The 23,377-nt window shown below is 42.5% G+C and overlaps 1 long non-coding RNA gene across 1 annotated transcript in view; it reads left to right on the top strand.

The window, feature by feature from the left end:
• LOC147579317 (uncharacterized) overlaps positions 1 to 17,216 on the top strand; it is a 49,244-nt gene extending 32,028 nt beyond the window's left edge. The window contains exon 3 of the long non-coding RNA XR_015253160.1: positions 16,968 to 17,216. This is a non-coding gene — a long non-coding RNA (uncharacterized LOC147579317). The remainder of the gene's footprint in view (positions 1 to 16,967) is intronic.
• The last annotated feature ends 6,161 nt before the right edge of the window (positions 17,217 to 23,377 follow it).

The following is a 23,377-nucleotide window of genomic DNA, read 5'->3' as shown; positions in this document are numbered from 1 at the left end:
AATATAGTCCCAAGGGTATTTAAGTACATGAAGTCTTCAAACTCCAGTCCTCATATTAGGCAATCATGCTAGGCAGAGAATGTCAGACTATCAGGAGACCGAGTTCAAATCTTGCAGTAGTCACTAATTCATTGACTTGGACAAGTCAACTTCTGTTTCTCAACTTTTTCCATCTTCAGAGTGGAAAAAATGTTGATCTTAGGCAGTGTTTTTCAAACTTTTTGTGTGCTGTTTTTTATTTTTAAAAATTTAATTTTTTTGACGACTACCCATTGTAAGATGCATAGTTTATGCTATCTGCATGAATGAACATATATGCCTATAACTGAACCATAAGTTTCATATAACAGTATCAACTCAGTATATTCAGGGCACTCTGATATTTTCTACTCTATTAGGTTAGGTTCTGTTTCTTTCTTTTTTTAAAGTGCATGTTATGACCTGTTAAATTGATTTCATGACCTACCAATGGGTCATAACCTACGGTTAAAAAGACATTATGAAAAACATTAAGGTCACTCTGGCTTTTATATTCTACTGATAAACTCTCTCCAAGGACCACAAGTCAATAGTAAAATCAATTTACTTGAATTTCTATTTTACCCCCTCCCTTATTTTGATGGTAAGAATGGATAATGATAAAGAATTTCAGGTGGCAAAAGGGAAAGCGGGAACTTTAAGCATTCCATGAAGGGAAATTCAGCCAGTAAGTAATTTAACATTAACCTTCGACAAAAGCCAAGACATTCACAACTAAACTAGGGTATTTTTACTGACATTTTAAGAAGACCACCTGCGAACCGTTGAAGTGTTAAGGGCTTCCTAAGAGAATATTTAAGAGAAGAGGGAGACTGGCTGGGTAAGAAGAAGGACGAAGAAGGAGAAAAAGAGGTAAATGATCAGGTGTTGGGCTGTGCCAGACTCTCTGACTCTCGCTGGCGGGAGGCTTAGCTTCTGTGACAAACCCCCTCTATACATGTGAAATGGACATTCTGAGCCACGTCGGCCTGTCCCACTGTGAAAACGCTCCTTTTAGATCACAAATCTGACCATTACACTTCTGCTTAAAATTCTTCAGGAATTCTCAGCATCTCCAGGATAATGTGCAAACTCTTTAGCATGGCGCACAAACTACTCCTGATTGGATTGCATGTTCTCCCATATCCCCCGGACCCGTCCACACCCCAGTGTGCATACGCCATCACCAGTTATTATCAAATGCGTGCAGTTCCCTAAACCTCCCTTATCATGCCTCTTTTTTTCAGTTCGTTTCTCCTTCTAGAATACCCTCGTCTCTGCTTACCTTTTCTATTCCCTCAAGTCTTTTTCTTTTTAATGTTGATATATTTATTTTGAGAGAGAGAGAGAGGAAGGGGCAGAGAGAGACAAAGGGAGAGAGAGAAAATCCAAGGCAGGCTCCGAGCTGTCAGCACAGAGCCTGACCAGGGGCTCGATCTCACAAACCATGAGATCATTATGTGAGCTGAAATCAAGAGTTGGACGCTTAACCAACTGAGCCTCCCCAGGTGCTTCTCTAGTCCCTCAAGTCTTAGTACATGTGTCCTTTCTCTGTCATTCCCCACGTGTCTGTGCTCCTCTAACACTGGGCCTGCCCCAGTCACAGATGCTAACACCGTATATTGCAACACATATCTGTTCATCTTTCCCACAAGATGGTGACTTCCTTGAGAGCAGGGGTCATGTCTCTCCTATTCATAGGTGAACAGTACCCAGCACATAAAGTTCCATAGATATCTGTTAACAGAATGAACATGGAAGGACCTTCCTATATTCCACTTGTCCCAGCTACTCAGAGTAACTGAAAGTTCTGAAATTCAGTTCTGATGCCTTCCGGTTAAGTGTAATCAGATTAAGTAGATAATCCTTCAGTCTCCCAGCAAAACTTGAGCTAAATCTTCACATAATAAGTAAACTGTGAATCCTGGTTAAAAAAGATGATCGTGATTAAGCAAAATGGGAACATAAGCTCCTGGCAGTCCGTCAAGAGAACGTTGTTCCTAGAAGGGCCCCTCCAAAAACGTCTGGAATTAAGAGTGGAAAAAACTCCGAAAAAACCCAGGGGAGAATCACCAGATTGTAGAAAATTTAGCTTTTCGACTGTATCCCCTATACCAGTGGAAAAGAGATAACCATGGCTAACGGTAAAACTCATATGCTGGAAAGAAAGCAAAGCATTCTTAACTCATCACTATAGTCCTACTTTGATTATTAAAAGAGTAGGATTTCACTCAACAATACATCCCTGGTGTGAGGAACAAGTAACAAGGGATCAGCATCATTCATTTTAAAAATATGGTAAATAAAACAAGAGAGCCCATTAAATCCAACAAGGGAAAATGATCAGAGGAACAAAGGTAATAAATGTTTGCCTCAGGAGGAAATAGAATGAAATATCTGATCTTGGAAAATGGACAGAGGTGAGCCTAATGAAAGCCCAAGATACAGAAGGGATGAAAGAGATCATGATTCTAGAATATTTTGGCTTTTGGAGTGGAAGATGCTTTTGGAATGGAAGCCATTTTAGATTTGGTAACTTTCCAGGAAACACAAGAGGACAACCAGGAAGTAAAAAATATGCTTCCATTAAATTGCTGATAAAAAGCAGGTGAGGAAATACAAAGAATTAAGGACATGGTTTAAATCTCCCCGTTCCTAAAGAACAGAGGAACTGAATAAAGTAAATGCATTTATTGGTTATCAGGAAGACTAAAGAAGTCTGATTTCAAAATTACTCCCCACTGAATCAAATTCTGGTCCTCAATGATCTCTGAAAGAAAAAAATGCCTATATGTACAGACATATATGAATGTATATGAATATAAGTAGTAAAATTACATGCATTTTTGAGGACAATTCAAGATACTAATGTGATTATATCTTCATCATTGTTGGAATTTTGTCCTAAAAATTAATGATGGTTGTTTGTTAGTGATAAAACTGATTCTTTAAAAATATTTTTTCCTGGGGCCCCTGGGTGGCGCAGTCGGTTAAGCGTCCGACTTCAGCCAGGTCACGATCTCGCGGTCCGTGAGTTCGAGCCCCGCGTCAGGCTCTGGGCTGATGGCTCAGAGCCTGGAGCCTGTTTCCGATTCTGTGTCTCCCTCTCTCTCTGCCCCTCCCCCGTTCATGCTCTGTCTCTCTCTGTCCCAAAGATAAATAAAAATGTTGAAAAAAATTTTTTTTTAAATATTTTTTCCTTTTACTTATTTATATTATCAAAAGTTGTGATGATGAACATATATTACTATTATAATGAAGAAAAATTCCCTTTCCACCCTTTTCCCCCCCACCCAAAAAATTCTGAACAAGATAATTATTTTTTAAGAGAGATAGAGAGCGCAAGTGAGCAAGGTGGCAGAGAGAGAAGGAGAATCACATGAAGGGCAGAGAGAAAGAGAGAGAGAGAGAGAGGAGAGAGAAGCAGAGTTCACCCAAAGTAGGGCTTGGGCTCACCCAAAGACGGGCTCATGCTCCCCCGATGTGGGACTTCAACTCATGTACTGTGAGATCATGAGCTGAGCCGAAGTCAGATACTTAACCGACTGAACCACCTAAACTCCCTGTATAAGACAATATTTTAAAAATTTGATTTACTTGATCTCTTGTGGTAGAAATATGACAAAATTGATCCCATGAATTCAAATCACTCCCAAGATATTCCTAGGAAATTAGACTATTCAAAACAGCATCAAATCCAGTCTCGTAAAACTAGAACCTGGAGGACAGCAGCTTTAATTAACCCCTTCCCTCTGGGCAGAGGTGAACTTTTATTGTGTTACTTGAAATAAGTAAACAAATATGACTAAGAAATTTTGATTTTGATTCAGCCGTTGACTGTCTTCTTACCAATTTCCTTGACTGAAGGAACAGAAACCAACTCGCGGAGCTCAGATTTTTTAAAAAGCGCGTCTATTTTTAAGGACAGAGAGAACTCACAAAAACACTGTTCAGTCCAGCCCCATGGGAGCCGAGGATGGGGAGTGGTAAGCTGGCAGGCCAGGGAGAGAGCTCCGTAAGTCCTGGCGCCACGTGGCCTCCATTCTTTGGCATTTTCTCAATATCTGCTCCATGCTTATCTCTGCAGAGCAGATCCTTTCACAAATTCAAAATTTCTGCAGTTCGATGATTTTGGCCCACACGTGGCTTTTTCTCGGCCACAAAGCTGGCTCCAGGCATGATGCTACGTAACAGATAAGCTTCTAGCACCTACCACACAAACTCTCAGAAAGTCGACTCCACATTGGTTCTAAGAGAAGATGCCCATTGTCTCAGCTCGGATGAGGTCTACGTCGCTGTTCCAATTGGCAAACGTAAAGGAACCGAATACGGTGCCTGCACATGGCCACCTAGCCCACCTCTTCAAAAGAGCCTTTTCTGGGGTCCTTTCCGGAGAAGGGACTTGGTGTTAACAGCTACCCAAAATATACTTATGATCGTTTACTGAGCAACTTTGGGCGAATCGTTATATTTAGTAACGGGATGAAAGGGTTGTTGTGTGGTTCTTCCTTGCCTCTTCCACCCCTCTCCTCAAGTATCCTGGTCGTTTTTGGGGGGGCTGCCAAGAGCCCCAGTCCCAGGCCTTCCCTTACGAGTAAGACCCCGGCTCCAAAAGCATGTACGGTCCTTCTCCCCTCCAGTCACATTCCTGGAGCGGTCAGCTTTTTCCTAGCTAAAACAGATCAACTAATTCCTACTGAGGTACTAACCGGTGAGGTGACTTTCTAGCAAGCCATTCAACCTCTCAGGGATTTCGTTTACTTATCTCTAATGTGACAGAACTTGAACTGATTGACTCTTTTTTTTTTTAAGTTTATTTATTTATTTTTTTAATTTTTTTTTAACCTTTATTTATTTTTCTGAGACAGAGCATGAACGGGGGAGGGTCAGAGAGAGAGGGAGACACAGAATCCGAAACAGGCTCCAGGCTCTGAGCTGTCGGCACAGAGCCCGACGCGGGGCTTGAACTCACGGACCCTGAGATCATGACCTGAGCCAAAGTCGGACGCTCAACCGACTGAGCCACCCAGGCGCCCCTATTTATTTATTTTTGAGAGAGAGAGAAAGTGTGGGCAGGGGAGGGGCAGAGAGGGAAAGAGAATCCCAAGCAGGCTGTACATTATCAGCATGGAGTCCAACTTGGGGCTCCGTCTCACGAACCTTGAGACCATGGCCTACGCCAAAATCAAGAGTCGGCTGTTCAAGCAACAGAGCCACCCAGGCACCTTAGACCGGTCGATTCTTAAGTTGTTTTCTAGTATAATGTTCTAAATTCCGAAGATAGAAGTTGAAGATCACCCCTTGAAGGCAATTTGCATTTTTAAGGACCATTCCATTCAGAATAATAACAGCATCCATTTAATGCTTAGCATATGTTAGACACTCTTCTAAGAGCTTTACATGTAATAATTTCTTTGACCCTTAAAACAACCCAGGTAAGAGAGTGTGTTAATTAGAATCATATTCACTGCGGTAAATAAATGCTGAATATATGGACCTTAAATACAGTCAAAGTGTATTTCTCATTGGCATCGCAGGCCGGGATGACAGGTGTTCCTGATCTGTGGTAGCTTTCTTCCATTTGGTGATTCAGAAACCCGGGTGCCATCCTCCTCCCTGCCCTTTTGTGGCCCCGCCACCTCCTGGATCTCTCTGTCATCTGCTTTCAGCTATAGAAGGGAAAAGAGACTACAGAAAATTCAGGAAGTGCCGGACTTTGCAAGGGACTGAAGGCCCCCATCTCATCTAAAGGCCGTGAACTGGCAGCCAGGGCCAAATCTGGCTCAGAGATGAGATGTGCTTTGTTTGACTCATTATTTGAATTGGGTGTCCACATCTTTAAAAAAAAAAAAAAAAAGGAGGGCTCACATTTTTAATTTTTTTTCACATTTATTTATTTTTTGAGAGACAGAGCACAAGTGGGGGAGGGACAGAGAGAGAGGGAGACACAGAATCTGAAGCAGGCTCCAGGCTCTGAGCTGTCAGCACAGAGGCCTGAGGTGGGGCTCGAACCCGCGAACCACGAGATCATGACCTGAGCCGAAGTTGGATGCCCAACCGACTGAGCCGCCCAGGCGCCCCTCAGGGAGCTCCCATTTTTAAAAAAATCTAGATTTGCTCTTGAAAAATCGTAAGACTTGGTGCCTCTGAGTGGCCAGCATTTCCCCACGGCTGTGACGAGAACTAGCCGCTGAAATGCCCTTTGGACATTACAGTACAGTACCCCCCACTTGCCCAGAGCCCTGCTCCAGCTCATTTACATAACCTGCCCAGACTCTGTTGGCAGGATGGGAGTTCGCAACCCTTGCTAGACCGACCTGTTTGTTTTTCAGAGCTAAGGAAGGGAGGCCCAGAGAAGCCAAGTGATTCACCCGTCCACGTCACTTTTTCTCACGTAACGGGGCTAAGATAGCTAATACGAGGGTGCTGTGTCCATACGTTCCCTTCTCCATCTCATACTTTCTCCCGGAGAGATTTGGGAAGTAAGCATACAATCTGAGGAAATTGTGTTTTGGGCAGGAAGACACAAAGATGACGTCAACCAGCGGATAAGCTAGAAAGGTCCACTGACTGGAACTCAAGAGACTTGGATAGGAAATTATTAATGGGAGGAAGTGGAAGGAAGAGAGAGGTTACATGCATACTCAGGGCACGGGACAGAAGCACGCGTGGAAGAACCAAGGTGAGGCGAGGAGAAAGAGCAAAGGAGGCACTGAGTTGCTCTGTTCCTCTAGAGAGGAGAGCCTTGCTGGAAAGCAGCTGTTGCCAAGGGGGAAAAAAGGAGGCCGCCAAACGGAGACTAAAATCAAAACTGATCAGAGACAAAATAAGAAGAACTGTAAGAGATTTCTTCTTCAGATTTGTTTATTTTGCACAGCCACAGAAGCCCTGCAAAGAAAGGCAGAGATTTCTCAAGGTTGTAATAAGTTCTCAGGCAACCTTGAGAAACAATGATCTAAAACAATGAAGGTCTGCATGAAAAGAAAGAAAGAAAGAAAGAAAGAAAGAAAGAAAGAAAGAAAGAAAGAAAGAAAGAAAAAAGATTCATGTGCAATTAGCATATGAAAGTCAGAATGGCTGGATGCTGGCCTTGGTGCTGCCACTAATGGGTTGGGTGGTTTGAGTTTCTCGCTTCAATTCTCTAAGGCTCAGTTTCCTCAAGCTGTGAAGTGAGACGCTTGGGTTGAGTCTCAAGGTGTTCTTCCCAGATCATCTGCAGCAGCCCAGGAGAACTTGTTAGAAATACAAATTCTTCGGTCTCATCCCAGATTACTGATGCCCTGCAGTCTGTGTTGTAACCAGCCCTTTGGCTGAAAGCCTCTGAAGTTTGAGAACCACTGAGCAAGCCACCGGCTAGATGTTCTCCACCGACTGCTGTAAATACTCTTAATTCTGAATGAGAGAGGAAACAGAGCTGAGTTCCTACTAGCTGGCATTAAAGATTTTTTAAATTAAAAATTTTTAATGTTTATTTATTTTTGAGAGAGGCAGAGAGAGAGAGAGAGAAACAGTGCTAGCAGGGGAGGGGCAGAGAGAGAGGGAGACACAGAATCTGAAGCAGGCTCCTGGCTCCCAGCTGTCAGCGCAGAGCCCGACGCGGGGTTCAAACCCATGAACCGCGAGATCATGACCTGAGCCGAAGTTGGACACTTAAACGACTGAGCCACCCAGGCGCCCTAAGATTTTTTTAAAACATGTTCAACGTGACAAGACATGATTATTTGTTTGAAATGATGCAAGTGTTTGGTTAACCATTTGATTTTGGGAAACATAAGAACAGCCACGCACAAGCAAGGAGCATCCCAACAGTGAAACAAAGTGAATTGAAGCTAAGTTAAAAACCACAGATGGCAAGACAAGGACAGTCACATATGCATCAGCAGTAATCCCCCTGTGAGGGAACATACAAATTAGGACAGGTTCAGTGTGCAGAGTAAAGAGAAGGATCTATTCCTTTCAACGTTTAAGTTCTACAGGGTACCAAAAAAAAAAAAAAAAGAATACACTTGTAGCTCAGTAAATAAACTGCCTTATAATTAGCTATTTTATATTAATAGTACTTATGTTTACAAAAAAAGGTCTTCAAGGCTCATTGGAAGTTTTAGTGGTGTTTTCCGGCTCCAAGGTAGAGCTCTAATACCAAAAGACAAAGGAAAACACAAGCAAGGAAGCAAAAGAAATGAGACAAACCAACGTCAAAATCAACCTCCGTCTGTCCAGGAGTAGTTGAAGATGAATTGGACGGCACAACTCGGGGATTTTAGTTTGCTTTCCATAGCACCTTCTTCTGGGTCTTCTTCCTTTGCTCTTTAATTTCTTGTCCTTGTCAGTCATTATGCATTATGACTCTTAACGCTTGGGTGTGAATAAATGTTACAATGTGCTCTGTTGATCAGGCATTTTCATGTGGTTTTTCCTAATGAATTCTTGAATGCAAGGTCTTGTCATGCATGAAAGGAGCTATAGGTATCACCTACTATTGGGAAATATTTGAAATGGCGCAGGAAAGCCTCCAAGGTCAGAAAGGACAGTAAGGAAAGTTGATCTGACTTAGTGATCTTCTTAGCAACCTTCTCAGAGCGATTGGGAGCAGTGGTGGTAGAGGAAGTGGAGCAGCACGGGAGGTGGAGTAGCGGGGGAGGTGGAGTAGCGGGGGAGGTGGAGTAGCGGGGGAAGTGGAGCAGGGAGCTGTCCAGAAGCCTGTGGTAAAATGAACAGAGACTCTGCTGACCTTTCTGTTAAAAGAACTTTCTCCCACCGAAGGACAACCTGCAGGTTGGCTAGGCAAGACAGTCTGTATTACCTGTTGCAAAATCTCTCCCAGGGTTGAAGTCTTCCTACCTTCCAGTCAGCTCTCTCCCATCCTTCCTGCTTCTCTGCCCCATCTTTTTGTGCATGGCTGTGGATCAGCTCATCTCCCTTCCCCCCCTAACCGTGACCCGTCTTCTGTCCCAGGGGCCAGGGCTGTTGTGTTGGTTAGGCAAGCTGTGCCCTACGCAAAAGGGCTCACGCAAGTGGCACCATGCAGAGGGACAAAGGGAGGCTGAGATTTACCCCTCATTAAACCCCGCCTTGGAGGAGTGCCTTTTTCTGACTCACACACAGGCACCCGAAGCTAGCCACAATCATGCCAGGACCCCCCATCTTGTATATTGGGGCACATCTGACACTATAGTACTTTCCTTAAAGAAATTCCTCTTGACTACTCTCTAGACTAACCCATGCTTCTTGTTCCCTCTGTAAAACATACCGTGAGAGCTGTGCCCGCGGCACACCCCTGCCTGCTGTTGGTAGACACTCTCTAGTATGCTCCGGGCACATCTACTCCCTCTAGTTAGGCTCTATGTATATCAAGCGCTCCTAGCTGTTCCCAGACTGGTTTCTACCAGTTGTGCTTGTTGTTTTAATTACCCAAATTAATTAAATATTGAATAAACTGATGACATCGTATAAAATGAGTGTTGTGGTTTCTATACAAACTACGTTCAGCAGCTGCAAAAAGAAATCGCTGTCGATACGGCTGAGGGGAGACAACTAACTGGAAAAGGTTGGCCAAATGAAAATGCGAAGGCTGAGATTCTGTACTTGAAAGACTTTGCATGTGATTTGAAGTCCTTGATTCCCTTTAAAGAAACCCAGGCAAGAAATCGTGGACCAGGAATTACAGGTGTCATTTATGAACGAAAGGTACCACCGTAGTCCACAGTCCCATGTGGAAAACAAGAAATAATAAAAAGACTTTAAAATGAAAAACTTTGACCCTAGAGCAGCACGCATGTACAGTATTTACGTGTTTTAAAGTGATATATGTGCTTCGGAAGCGTATGTGCTATTTTTAGCAGTTTTTCCAATTAGTCAATTGTCAACCAATACCCTGTCCAGGTCATGTCAGATAAGAAGGCTTCTATAGAATTTTATTAGTTGCTTAATGAGATTTGCCTATAGTAGCTCTCACCCGTTGTGGTGCCTTTCTGTGCAACTTGAAGTATCTCATAGGACATCAGCCTTTACTAACAGTATTTTTTGTTTTTCAATTTTTTTTTAATTTTTCAATTGCTAACAATATTTTTGACAATAAAAGCATAAAATCATCCTCAGTAACAAAAGAGACAAAAGAGTCATCCTCAACAACAGCCATACAATCACATCTATGCCAACTCAAAATATATATAAAAAAATCTTTTGAATCCAATTTGACTTTATGAAACATGCTTCGCTACAGATGAGAACCAGACGCACATTCTATCTGGCAACCACAAATCAATATTTGGCACCTCTGCTGGAAATTTTGTAAAAATTGCCTTTTAAAAAGTTCACACTGACTAAAACCCAGCTGGGTATAACAAACTCAGAACTTTTCTTAGGAAGGGTGATTTAAAGTGAAGTTAATTATTCATTAGGGGAGGCAGAAAGAATTGGAGAAGTTTTGTTTCATCATTTCCCAACCATTTAGAATCCAAGAACCATGCAGCTTTGGAAGTGGGAGAAACCTCAGAGGTCAGTGTGCTTTTCTCTCACGGCAGAAAGTTCTTCAGATCAAAGGGTTCCCCACTCTGCTGTATTACCACTACAAATAAGATGTTCTCCATGCCGGAAAGCAGTATGCTTCATAATTGAAAAACTTAATTCAGAAAATTCTTTCTTCTAATGAGTTCTATTCAGTCATTTTGTAACCTCCATTTCTGGATATCAGTTCTGAAGCTCGCAATATGAACACTTCTGTTCTTGCATGTTTTGAAGAAACTGGGTATAGTTACCCTGGAGATAACAGTGTGTGTGTGTGTGTGTGTGTGTGTGTGTGTGTCCCCTAGATGGATTGTGGGTAAGAGTAGTAAGCTTCTGGGTGTGCCTGGAAGGCTCAGTTGGTTACGTGTCCAACTTTTGATCTTGGCTCAGGTCATGATCTCATGGTTTGTGAGTTCGAACCCTGCCTTAGTCTCTGCACTGTCAGTGCAGAGCCTGCTTGAGATTCTCTCTCTCCCTCTCTTTCTGCCCTTCCCTAACCCACACATGCACATACCCTCACTGTCTCTTAAAATAAATAAACTTAAAAAATGAGGAATAAGCTTCTGCATATAAGGGAAAACTACCTATCAGTTTAGCAATTAAATAATGTGGAGGTTTGCCTTAGAAAGTAGAGAGGCCACTTGTTTCCGAAGAGAGTACTGTTCCAGCAGAGAGCATCCTGAAAACTTCAGGATGGCATTCTTACATTGAGGAGAAGGTCAGGATATGAGATCTCTAAAGTTCCTTTGAAAATTTTAAAAGTCCTTAATATACCTGATAGTCTCGATGATTTTCTTTTTTTTTTTTTTTAATTATTTATTTTATTTATTTTTTTATTTTATTTTTTTTAAATTTTTTTTTTCAATGTTTATTTATTTTGGGGACAGAGAGAGACAGAGCATGAACGGGGGAGGGGCAGAGAGAGAGGGAGACACAGAATCGGAAACAGGCTCCAGGCTCTGAGCCATCAGCCCAGAGCCCGACGCGGGGCTCGAACTCGCGGACCGCGAGATCGTGACCTGGCTGAAGTCGGACGCTTAACCGACTGCGCCACCCAGGCGCCCCTTTAATTATTTTTGAGAGAGAGAGAGAGAGGGACAGAGCACAAGCAGGGGAGGGGCAGAGAGAGAGAGGGAGACACAGAATCTGAAGCAGGCTCCAGGCTCTGAGCTGTCAGCACAGAGCCCGACATGGGGTTCCAACCCACAAACCGCGAGATCATGACCTGAGCTGAAGTCTGACGCTTAACCAACTGAGCCACCCAGGCGCCCCTGACAGTCTCCATGATTTTCTACTCCATAACATCCTTGGTTTCTTCAAGTATCCTTTATATGCTATAGTTTCAGATCTTTTCATTATGCCAGCTGACCTGCTATGAAAGCATGTTGATGTAATAAATATCCTTAAAATCTTGTATCCAAAATTTAAATTTACAGTCAGTAAAAATTATGCTGAAATGGGGTCATCAGGAAATGTCCTCCATTTGGTGTTCATGATGCTAATAAAAGACAATATGAAAAGCAGTGTTGCTAAAGAGCCTTGGAAAACACTAATTTCAAGTAAAGTGGCCAGAATTGATTCGCAGAATTAGAATATCACTCACAAATCAATAAGTCAGTTAATACTTTGTTTCCCACTTAAAGAAATACAGGTCAAAAACCCCTTACTCGTAACCCAGAAAACTTAAAAAACAAATTGTTCCATAACTAATTTGGTGGCAGAAAGTGATGTGAATCGCTGGAGGCTATTGAATTACCTGGACTTCTCCTATTTATTCTGAATACTCACATGTTTGGCTGTTGAATCATTTAAATGTTTGATTCGGAGGTGCACTATATTACTTTGCGAAATCCAAAGTATCTGAATTCAGAAACACATCTGGGCAACAACAACAGGTTTGCTAAACCTGTCATATGTTCCTGGAGACCGGTGATGGGCACCTGCATATTTGCAAGAAAAAAAGTGATTCTACTTGGAGAGGTGTGTGCTCCAGACATTGAAGATTCTGGCTATACAAATAAAAACAATGAGATCCTGAAGAGGACATAGTTTTAACGCCATTCTAGCCTCCCAAGCAGTAATGGAAATCTACAAACACACACACACACACACACACACACACACCCCTCATACATACACACTGAACACAAAATAAAAACAGACCAAATACAAATTGGAGGCGGGGGTGATGAAAAAGGAAAAAAATCATTCCAAAGACTTCAAGATAACATCGTGGTCACAATAGGCTACTTCATGCTATGACGGTAAATTAACTTCAATACCTCACTGATATAACACAAACAAAACTTGCGTCTCACTCCTGCCTGAACACCAAAGCAGGTAAGAGGATCTGCTCTGCACAGTCATTGAAGGACTTGACCCATGAAGGTTTTGCCCTCCAGCATGCTGTAAGCTGTTGCAACAGGATAAAAGAACACATGGAGAACTGAAACCCACCCTTCCCAGCTTTGGACCAGAAATGGCATATGTCACTTTCATGTCTATAGCCAAGGATCGGGTTGCCTCCCCTAAATGCAAAGGAAACAATCAACAAAACTAAAAGGCAACCGATGGGATGGGAAAAGATACTTGCAAATGACATATCGGATAAAGGGTTAGTATCCAAAATCTATAAAGAATTTACCAAACTCAACACCCGAAAACCAAATAATCCAGTGAAGAAATGGGCAGAAGACATGAATAGACACTTTTCCAAAGAAGACATCCAGATGGCCAACAGACACATGAAAAGATGCTCAACATCAGTCATCATCAGGGAAATACAAATCAAAACCACACTAAGATACCAACTCACACCAGTCAGAGTGACTAAAATTAACATCTTGGGAAACAACAGATGCTGGCCAGGATGTGGAGAAACAGGAACCCTCTTGCACTGTTGGTGGGAATGCACACTGGTGCAGCTGCTCTGGAAAACAGTGTGGAGATTCCTCAAAAAATTAAAAAAAGACCTACCCTATGACCCAGCAATAGCACTGCTAGGAATTTACCCAAGGGATACAGGAGGGCTGATGCAGAGGGGCACTTGTTTAGAGCACAATGTTTAGAGCAGCACTTTCAACAATAGCCCAATTATGGAAAGAGACTAAATGTCCATCAACTGATGAATGGATAAAGAAGATGTGGTTTATATATACAATGGAATACCACTTGGCAATCAGAAAGAATGAAATCCTGCCATTTGCAGCAATGTGGATGGAACTGGAGGGTATTATGCTTATGCTAAGTGAAAGAAGTCAGTCAGAAAGACAGATATCATATGTTTTCACCCAGATGTGGAACTTGAGAAACTTAACAGAAGACCATAGGGGAAGGGAAGGGGAAAAAACAGTTACAAACAGAGAGGGAGGCAAACCACAAGACACTTAAATACAGAGAAGAAACTGAGGGTTGATGAGTGGGGCGGGGGAGAGAGGAAAATGAGTGATGGGCGTTGAGGAGGGCACTTGCTGAGATGAGTACTGGGTGTTGTATGTAAGGGGTGAATCACGGGAATCTACCCCTAAAGCTAAGAGCACACTGTATACACTGTATGTTAGCCAACTTGACAATAAATTATATTTAAAAATTTATATTAAAAAATGCAAGTGTTCAGATAGGACAGCATCTGGAATATTTACCGATCGTTACTGCATCTGCTATGAAAGGAGAAAAAAAGAAACAAGCGAAAAACGGGACAGATAGAAATTTAAAATGACAGTGTATAAATAAGTCCAGATAAATCCGTAATCACAATATACAAATCAAGTATGTTCATAAGTAAAACAGCAGGTAATGTCCAAAAAACATTTTTGAATCTAATTATTCATGTTCAAAAGAGAGCCACCAAAATTATCAGAGCAAGTAAAGCTTGAAAATAAAAAGGCAAAGAAGGCCATCACAGGCAAATATGAACCAAAAGAAAGCTGATGTGGCTATGGTTTTTATCAGCAATAATAGGTGTTAAGATTAAAACTTATTAACTATAAATAGAGACACTCAAAACAGTTTTATAAAAGCTCAGTTCAACAAGATCTAAAAATTGTAAACTTATGCATACCTAATAAAATAATATCAAATTATATAAAATAAAAAATTGATAAGGTGAAGAAAAAATATGGCTCACCAAGTTTAAAATATCTACTATCTGACCTTTTTACAGGAAAAGTTTGTAGACTTCTATACATGGACATATAAGGCATCTCAGAAATTTTCAAACTATTGGTACCAGATGAGAGTAATCTTTGAAGCATAATGCAACTAAGATGTCAATTAAAAATAAATTAAAATAAGTAAAAAAATTCCACACTCTTGAATATTTAAAAGGTGACCATACTTTTTAAATAATGCATAGGTGAAAGGAGAAATAATAACAGGAATTTTATTTTATTTAACTTTTTTTTTGAGAGAGAAAGAGAGCATGTGCATGGAAGAGGGGCAGAGACAGAGAGAAAGAGAGACAGAGAGACAGAGACAGAGAGAGAGAGAGAGAGAGAGAGAGAGAGAGAGAGAGAGAATCTTAAGCAGTTTCCACACTCAGCATTGAGCCAAACGCTGGACTCGATCCCACAACCCTGAGATCATGACCTGACCCAAAATCAAGAGTTGGATGCTCAACCGACTGAGGCACCCAGGCGCCCCTAAGATAGGCAATTTGGACATCACCAAGGGCACTAAGGGCACTGATCGCAATGCATGAAAACAGATCAAATATGTTTAAATCCATGAGTTTAGATGCTTGGGTGGAAAAGTAGGAGGTCACTTTGGAAAGATAACAGAGAATCATTCATTGGTAAATGAAAACAAAATCACGTTATTTATCATGCCTTTCCTGCATGGACTGTACCAGTGAGCCATCAATAATCAATAAACTCAAAACAATGGCACAGCTGGACAAGTTGAAACTTTCAGGGAAACTCGAAAGGCCAATCATATTCAGACGCCCAAGTGAGGCCACTAAAAGGGTACCTTCGAGAGTTCTATGGAAAGCTGTGATCTCTGTGGGCTGATCATGGAATTTAAAGTGAGGCCAACCCAGATCCAATGGGGACTTCTGCATCTATCCATCGCGATATCTGAGCGCAACAAGTTTCTGAAAGTAATGGTCTCTACCTGACGTCTACCTTCCAGATTTCATCTGGCTCTTCTTTTGACCAACTCGAACTCAGAGTCATAATGGAAAGGGAATTCTGGAAAATAGTCCAATTCAGTGTAGCCTACTATTTTTCAATTTGGCAGCTATACGTCTTCTTTTAACCACTTCCAAATAAAGATAACAGGAAATCATGCTTCCACTGAAGAAAATGTAACTACCGGGGCGCTTGGGTGGCTCAGTCAGTTAACCGTCAGACTTCCGCTCAAGTCATGATCTCGCGGTTTGTGGGTTCGAGCCCCGCGTCCGGCTCTGTGCCGACAGCTCAGAGCCTGGAGCCTGCTTCCGATTCTGTGTCTCTTTCTCTCTCTGCCCCTCTTCCCCTTATGCTCTGTCTTTCCCTGTCTCTCAAAAATAAATAAATGTAAACATTTTTAAAAATGTTTAAAGAAAAAAAAAAGAAAATGTAACTACCCCTCATGTAACTGAAAAGGCACTGATTTTTCCCAAAGAATACACAAATGAGATCCATCTTTGATGATGTCCATTTGTCTTATTATAGCTGGATCCCACTCCTTCTTGGATATCTTGTAACTCACATACTAATGCATAAAGTTAACATTTTATGTTAGACAGTAGAGGAATGGGAGAGAAAAAAAGAAATGGTGCGTATTTGTGTCTATATACACATGTATGAATATAGTCATATCAAAGAGAAAATATACTCATGACTACTACAATCCTCATTTCTGCGATTGCTCACATGGTCATAGCTGGTATTTATAAACTCCTTTCTCCACTACCCAAAGAGTATTTGGGTTAGTATTTGCTGCTCTCAGTAAGCATTCAGATTTGGTGACCCAAACCTTCATTCCTAAAGGTTCTGTGTCATTTGCAGTCCTGCTATATTGGGTTGCTGTGACTTTCTATCAACATTAAAAAAAATTTTTTTTTACATTTATTTCTTTTTGAGAGACAGAGAGAGACAGAGCACAAGTTGGGGAGGGGCAAAGAGAGAAGGAGACACAGAATCTGAAGCAGGCTCCAGGCTGTGAGCCATCAGCACAGAGCCTGACGCGGGGCTCGAACCCACAGACTGCAAGATCATGACCTGAGCCGAAGTGAGACGCTCAACCGACTGAGCCACCCAGGCGCCCCTCTATCAACATTTTTCATAGCACATAGGAGTATAGAGTATGAAGAGGTATTCCCAGAGGATCTGTTGAATTCCAGAGATTTCTCCTTCTGCCCTCATTTTGTAGCAGCAATCCAATTTCCCCTTGAGGAGTAGGATCCATCAACCAGCTAATATAGTAAGCCACTTTCTTTTTTTTTTTCCTTGTTGATTCAGCGGCATGAGAAGACCCAAATGGCCAGGTTGCAGCACCAGCTTCCAGTTCAATGGAATCATTTTTGTACCTCTAGTGAAAGCACTCTTCCTTTGGAAACTAAGACCTCTAAACCAACAGCGCACAAAGGTGAGGGAAGGAAAGCATGGTTTTTCTGGTGGACTGTTAGCGTTATTAATAAGAGGAGCAATCCCACTTCCATCCCTTGATTCTTGGAACTGAGATAAAAAGCGCCATATGGTGGCTGCTTACTCAGCGTGTATATCACATCCTGTAAGACATTATTCTTCCCCGAAAAGTGTTGCCATCCGGCTGGCACCCCATCGAAGTCTTCAAAAGGCCATTCCCCGGTCCTGTCAGGCCAACTGCTTCCAAGTGATGGAGAACATGATAACCCCAGTGAATCCCATGAGCCTGAGCCCACCGCTGTCGTTCATTTGGTGTAACATCGGTTTTCTGTTCAGAAAGCAATGCCGTGTGCAACACCATGAGGATGAGTGAGACATTTTGTGGTTCGCAGAAGGTGGTGTTGCCAGAAACATTGCGGGCAGGACAGGCAAATCTATATCCGGCTCGGACCCCTGAGAGATTTTCCATAACGACTGTCCTTGGGGCCTCTTCTGAGTGGGGTGGTAGTGTGGCAGCTGTCCGCTTTCAGGTGCTGCCATTGTACCCTGAAAACCCATCTGTAGTCAGGCCTGAATTTTGTCTTCCTTAGTACAGTGGACACAGAGGACTTCCCGAAAGGCCAGAGGTGCGGGTGGAGACAGAGGAGACAATTACTAGGAATCAGAGCCATCGGAATCGGGGCCAGGTGCTGATGCAACCTACTTGTACCATCAGGACCTACCTGAGCCGGATTTTACATATATTATTTCTACTCATGTTGCAGTGCTCGGTGCATGCCCCACATAACGCCTTCGTGGGCTAAACAATACCTCAAATGAGCAGTTCAGGGTCTATGGCAACTTGGGAGTCCAGAGTCAAGACTTCAGTCTCTTTCAGGGTTCAGTAGCAAACCAGAAGCTATTTCTTAAAAGGAGAATGGTTATCTTTATTTTTTTTAATTTTTAAAAATGTTTTTATTTATTTTTGAGACACAGAGAGACAGAGCATGAGCGGTGGGGGGGGGGGGGGGGTTGCGCAGAGAGAGAGGGAGACACAGAATCCGAAGCAGGCTCCAGGCTCTGAGCTGTCAGCACAGAGCCTGATGCAGGGCTCGAATTCACGGACTGTGAGATCATGACCTGAGCGGAAGTCAGGTGCTTAGCAAGACTGAGCCACCCAGGCGCCCTGAGAATGGTTATCTTTAGAAGGTGGCATAGCGTCGCTCCAAATCCTACAGGACTGCTCTATAATTCACCCAGGATCCTGCCAAGGGCCCCATACAACATCCCTATTTGTCACAGACGTTTTAAGTATCAGTGGGCCTTCTGGACCAAAGGGCTCAAGTGCCAGGGGGGCTGGCACCTAACTTGGACCCGTTGCCGAGCCTTCTCTTTCCCCGAACACTAGAAACCCACTAAATGTTGTGTTTCTGTCTTTGGAGTAGGAGCGGCTAGGTGCAGCAAATTTTTCACCTTAGCAGAGATATCTCGACCATGCCCCAGATCAGAGGAGGCAGTCACTAAGGTGGAAGTCCCCAGAACTTTGATGAGATTTATTTCTCACCCTTTGGATATTTGCTACTTCCTGCTCATCAGGTCCAATCAACATGCTATAATTGCTACGATGGACCCAGATGATATTGCGTGGAATGGAGAGGCAATAAAGATATTTTTACTTGGGATTATGGGTAATGGATTAGGACAGTGAAGTACATTGCTAGCCCCACCATTTGAAAGCAAACTGCTTTTTATAGTCTTTGTTATGAAAGATAAAAGGAAAAGTATTAATCAGATCAAGAGGTGCATACTAAGGACCAAGGATTGTATCAGTTTTCTCCAATATGGAAGCCTCATTTGGAAGAGTAGCTGTGATTAGAATTATGACCTGACAAAATTCATTACAATCTACCAGCATTCCTCCAAATCTAGCTTTTCTTCACAGGCCAAATAGGTGAAATAAATGGGAATGTATTAGAAGTCACCACTTGTCCAATTTTCAAAGCCTTAGTGGTGACACTATTCTGAGAATGCTATGTTGCCTTTGGTTAACCGTTTTGGCAAGTTAAAGGACTTTTAGGGACTTCCTCCTGGCTTTTTCTACCATAAAGCCCTCACTCCATAATTTGGGGAACAATGTGGGATTCTGTCATTCGCGGAATATGTAAACTCTGCATTTCAGAACTGGAAAATAATCGTGGAGTGGGTTTGGACTTCCACTAGGTCCACTATGAGTTGGGCTCAAGCCAAAACTCCATTTATTCCCTGGCTTCTTAGGCCCTACTCCGACTGTCACACCACAGTGACATTTGGGGTTCTAGGAATCATCATTAATTCAGAGCTAGTAATGAGTAATACCCCAAATTCTGGTTATTTCCCCTCCCTTAATATGCAATAATACCGGTAAGTTGCCACAGTGTCTTTGGAAGGGAAGGTGGAAGATTTACAGTATACATTTTGGCAACGTAGCAGGGTTGTTCCTCGAGGAGACTTGCCTCATCTTCATTTAAGGAGCTCTGCATCTAACTTATCCAGATTGAATCAAGCCTGGGAATCATTGGAGGATCTAGGACTATCTACTCTTGGGTTGAAGTCAGAAGTCTTTACTCCAGGCCTGGAGCTTTTTTTGTTCATACAAGCCAAGTAAGACATTAGTGGGGTGTCTACATATTTCAATCCTAGGAAGATTACAATGAATTAGCCAATGCCAAAGAGCAAGCTATTCTGATTATCTCTTTAGCTCTGTCCATTATTACAATGTTTCCCTTGTTTCTGGTAGTTAAGATAGTTAAGTCACGTCACTTGGTGCCTGTCATTCCAGTGTCCCACTATCCCCAGTGAATTCAAGGGACCCAGTTTAATGAGAGCATTAATGGCTTATAGAGAATGGCTAATACAAAACCGTGCACAGATGTTGTTGTTTGCTTCAACAATGCATTTCTTAAAGCCTTGATGAAGGAAATGTCTTCTGAACCCTCCTAGGTCATAAGTAGGGGATGGCTGAACAGTTCTTACATAATGCATCCGCTCCAGCATTCCAACTCCTTAACTTGTGGATACCTTCCATTTATACAGTGAAGGATGGATTTATGAAAGACGTGAGCGTCAGGTACAACTTGACAGAAAACAAACGGTTTCACAGTTTAGGTGTGTGGGTAGAATTCTGAGTAATATAGGACAAGACAGAAAGACAGAAATGAAAGTACAGTAGTTCCCCCCCTATTCCATGGTTTCACTTTCCATGGTTTTAGTCACCCTCTGTCAACTGTAGTCCGTAGGCAGATGATCCTCCCTCTGACTTATCACCAGAAGGCGAATGGTAGCCTAACACTAATTCACAGCGCCCATGTCATTCACCTTATTTCATCTCGTCATGTAGGCATTTTATCATCTCATCGTCACAAGTGGAAGGATGGGTACAGTACAATAAGATATTTTGAGAGAGAGAAAGACCATATTCACATAACTTCTTTATGGTGTATTATTGTAATGGTTCTATTTTATTATTGTTGTTGTTACTCTCTTACTGCACCTAATTTATAAATTAAACTATCAGAGGTAGATATGTATGAATAGGGAAAAAAAAACATAGTACATGTGGGGTTCAATACTACCTGTGGTTTTGGGGTCTTGGAATATATCCCCTGCAGATAAGGGGAAACTAACGAAGAGATTTGGGCAGACATACTCAGTAGATTATGGATGACCCATAGACGTTTGGTGGTGGAAGAAAAGAAGTGGCAATAACCCAAACTGAAGAGTTGCTGCTTCTGGGAAAATGAGGAGAATCTGTGAATGAAACAGAGATTTGGGAACAGGCAATATACATGACATGAAAGGGAGCAGCAGGTCAAAAATTATTTTGAGGTTAAGTTGGAGGTTGGTAATATTGTGGCGTTAGTAACGAAGATGGGGAAACCATAGAAAGAAGGCATATGGAAGAGAATAGTTTGAAGGTTAGATGGGAAAAGATGTGACAGTACTGAACAATTCTAAAAATATAACTGTCAGAGAAGGCTTAGGGAAAACTATTGCAGTGGCTGTTTTTCTAACTTAAAAAAATGTTTATTTATTTTGAAGGGGGGGTGGAGAGAGGGAGAGAGCAGGGGTAGGGAAGAGAGAAAGGAGAGAATTCAAGAATTCCAAGAACTCTGTGCTGATAGTGCAGAGACCGACGTGGGGCTCAGTCACGAACCATGAGACTGTGACCTGAGTTAAAGTCAAACACTCAACCAAATGAACCACCCAGGTGCCCCTGCGGTGACTTTGTAATGTGAACACTTGGGTTTCCCTACATTCCCAGAATTCACTTCTCTCTCTGTTTTCAGTTAGGGTGGTCCATGGGAGCGTCTTGTGTGATTTGGGTAGAAATGAAGCCGCATTTTGTAGATCCCACACGTTGTCATTCATCTGTTGTTGTCATTCATTGGTGTGTGGCAGCAGCTGAGCCTATGACTGATCAACCTTTGCCAAGATCCTCCTTTATCTTCGGAAACGCCTGGGCCAGGGTTTGTGTGTGTGTGTGTGTGTGTGTGTGTGTGTGTGTGTGTGTGTAGTTGCATGAAAAAGGGCCCTAGCTTGGGTGTAGGATACCCAAGCCTATATCAAGGTCAGGGGCAATGAATGTCATGTGTTTTGGTCCATCTTCACGGGCTCATGTTTTTGTATTCTAGCTTGCTCTTAATTTCACCCACTTTATATCCGTTTGCTCTACCTGACTGCCTGTCATATATATATTTCCGTTATTATATCAGTCACCATGCAATCAGAGAAGGAGGATCACTATATAGATACACACACACACACACACACACACACACACACACACTGCCCCCTCCTCCATGATTCTGCTTTTCTGATTGTACCCCAGCTGATGTAATAAAGGAAATATGTAGTTTAGGGCAGTCATTCTTAAGATTTCAAAATCTATGTCTTGTTTGGATAAGCAGAAACATTTCTCTTCTTCTTTCCCACCCCACCAGTTATAACAGACGCCTCTTAGGTTAAGCAATTCTGGTTTCACAGAGATACATGGATGGTGTTTCTTACTATAGTTATATTGTTTAAAGTGCTATTTTCATTTAAAAAAGATGATACTATAATGGCTTTGGTTTTTAAATTAAATAATCCACTTCCACACATTCTTTTTTTCTAATTTTGTTAATGTTTATTTATTTTTGAGAGAGAAAGAGACAGAGTGAGAATGGGGGAGGGGCAGAGAGAGAGGGAGACACAGAATCCAAAGCAGGCTCCAGGCTCTGAGCTGTCACCACAGAGCCAGATGCGGGTCTTGAACCCAAGAATCGTTCAAGAGATCATGACCCACCCAGGCACCCCATCCATTACCACACATTTTTTTTTTTTAACACTTATTTATCTTTGAGAGAGAGAGACAGAGAGACAGAGACAGAGCATGAGAGAGGTAGGGGCAGAGAGAGAGGGACACACAGAATCTGAAGCAGGCTCCAGGCTCTGAGCTGTCAGCACAGAGCCCAACGCGGGGCTCCAACTCCTGGACCGTGAGATCATGACCTGAGCCAAAGTCGGACGCCCAGCCGACTGAGCCACCCAGGCGCCCCTTTTTCCACACATTCTTAATTGTTCATTCTTCCCCAGTCCTTGCCCATCCTCATCGCTCTTTTGGAGGATAAAGATTAGACATTCAGGTTCCTCTTCATGTTTGTATGTAGTGAGTCACAAGAGCCACAATTCACTCCCTAACACCCAATACAAGCCAAATAATCTACCTAATTTTAGTTTTAAAAAAAGTCAGAGAGGGGCGCCTGGGTGGTTCAGTCAATTAAGCACCCGACTTCAGCTTTGTTAGAAGCACCCATCAAACTTTGTTAGAAGGTAGGCTGATTTCTCCTTACCATCATCTGTGGTGGATTTCTCTTCCCTTTGCTCCAGACAGGAGTGAGAACCACTATGGATCTTTCCTCTCATCCTTGTCATTATCTGAAATTCAGTTCACTTAAATTCCTCTGTACTCTCCTCTCTCTTGACTTTTTAATTTTTTTTTTTATGTTTATTTGTTTTGGGGAGAGAGAGACACACACACACAGCGCAAACTGGGGAGGGGCAGAGAGAGAGGGAGACACAGAATCCGAAGCAGGTTCCAGGCTCTGAGCTGTCAGCACAGAGCCCGACGCAGGGCTTGAACCCACGAACTGCGAGATCATGACCTGAGCTGACACTCAACCAACTGAGCCACCCAGGTGCCCCTAGGAAAGTCTTGTAGAGGAGTAGAAGAGCTGAGAGGAGACCCCTGGCATTCCAGGCCTTTGGCTAAGAAAGTTTGGGGGTAG

This window comes from Puma concolor, chromosome B4 (assembly GCF_028749965.1).
Source record: "Puma concolor isolate L17-30 chromosome B4, mPumCon1.1.hap2, whole genome shotgun sequence".
Taxonomy (NCBI): domain Eukaryota; kingdom Metazoa; phylum Chordata; class Mammalia; order Carnivora; family Felidae; genus Puma; species Puma concolor.
Note: the sequence above shows the minus strand (reverse complement) of the source record. Positions and strands in the feature narration are given on the sequence as shown.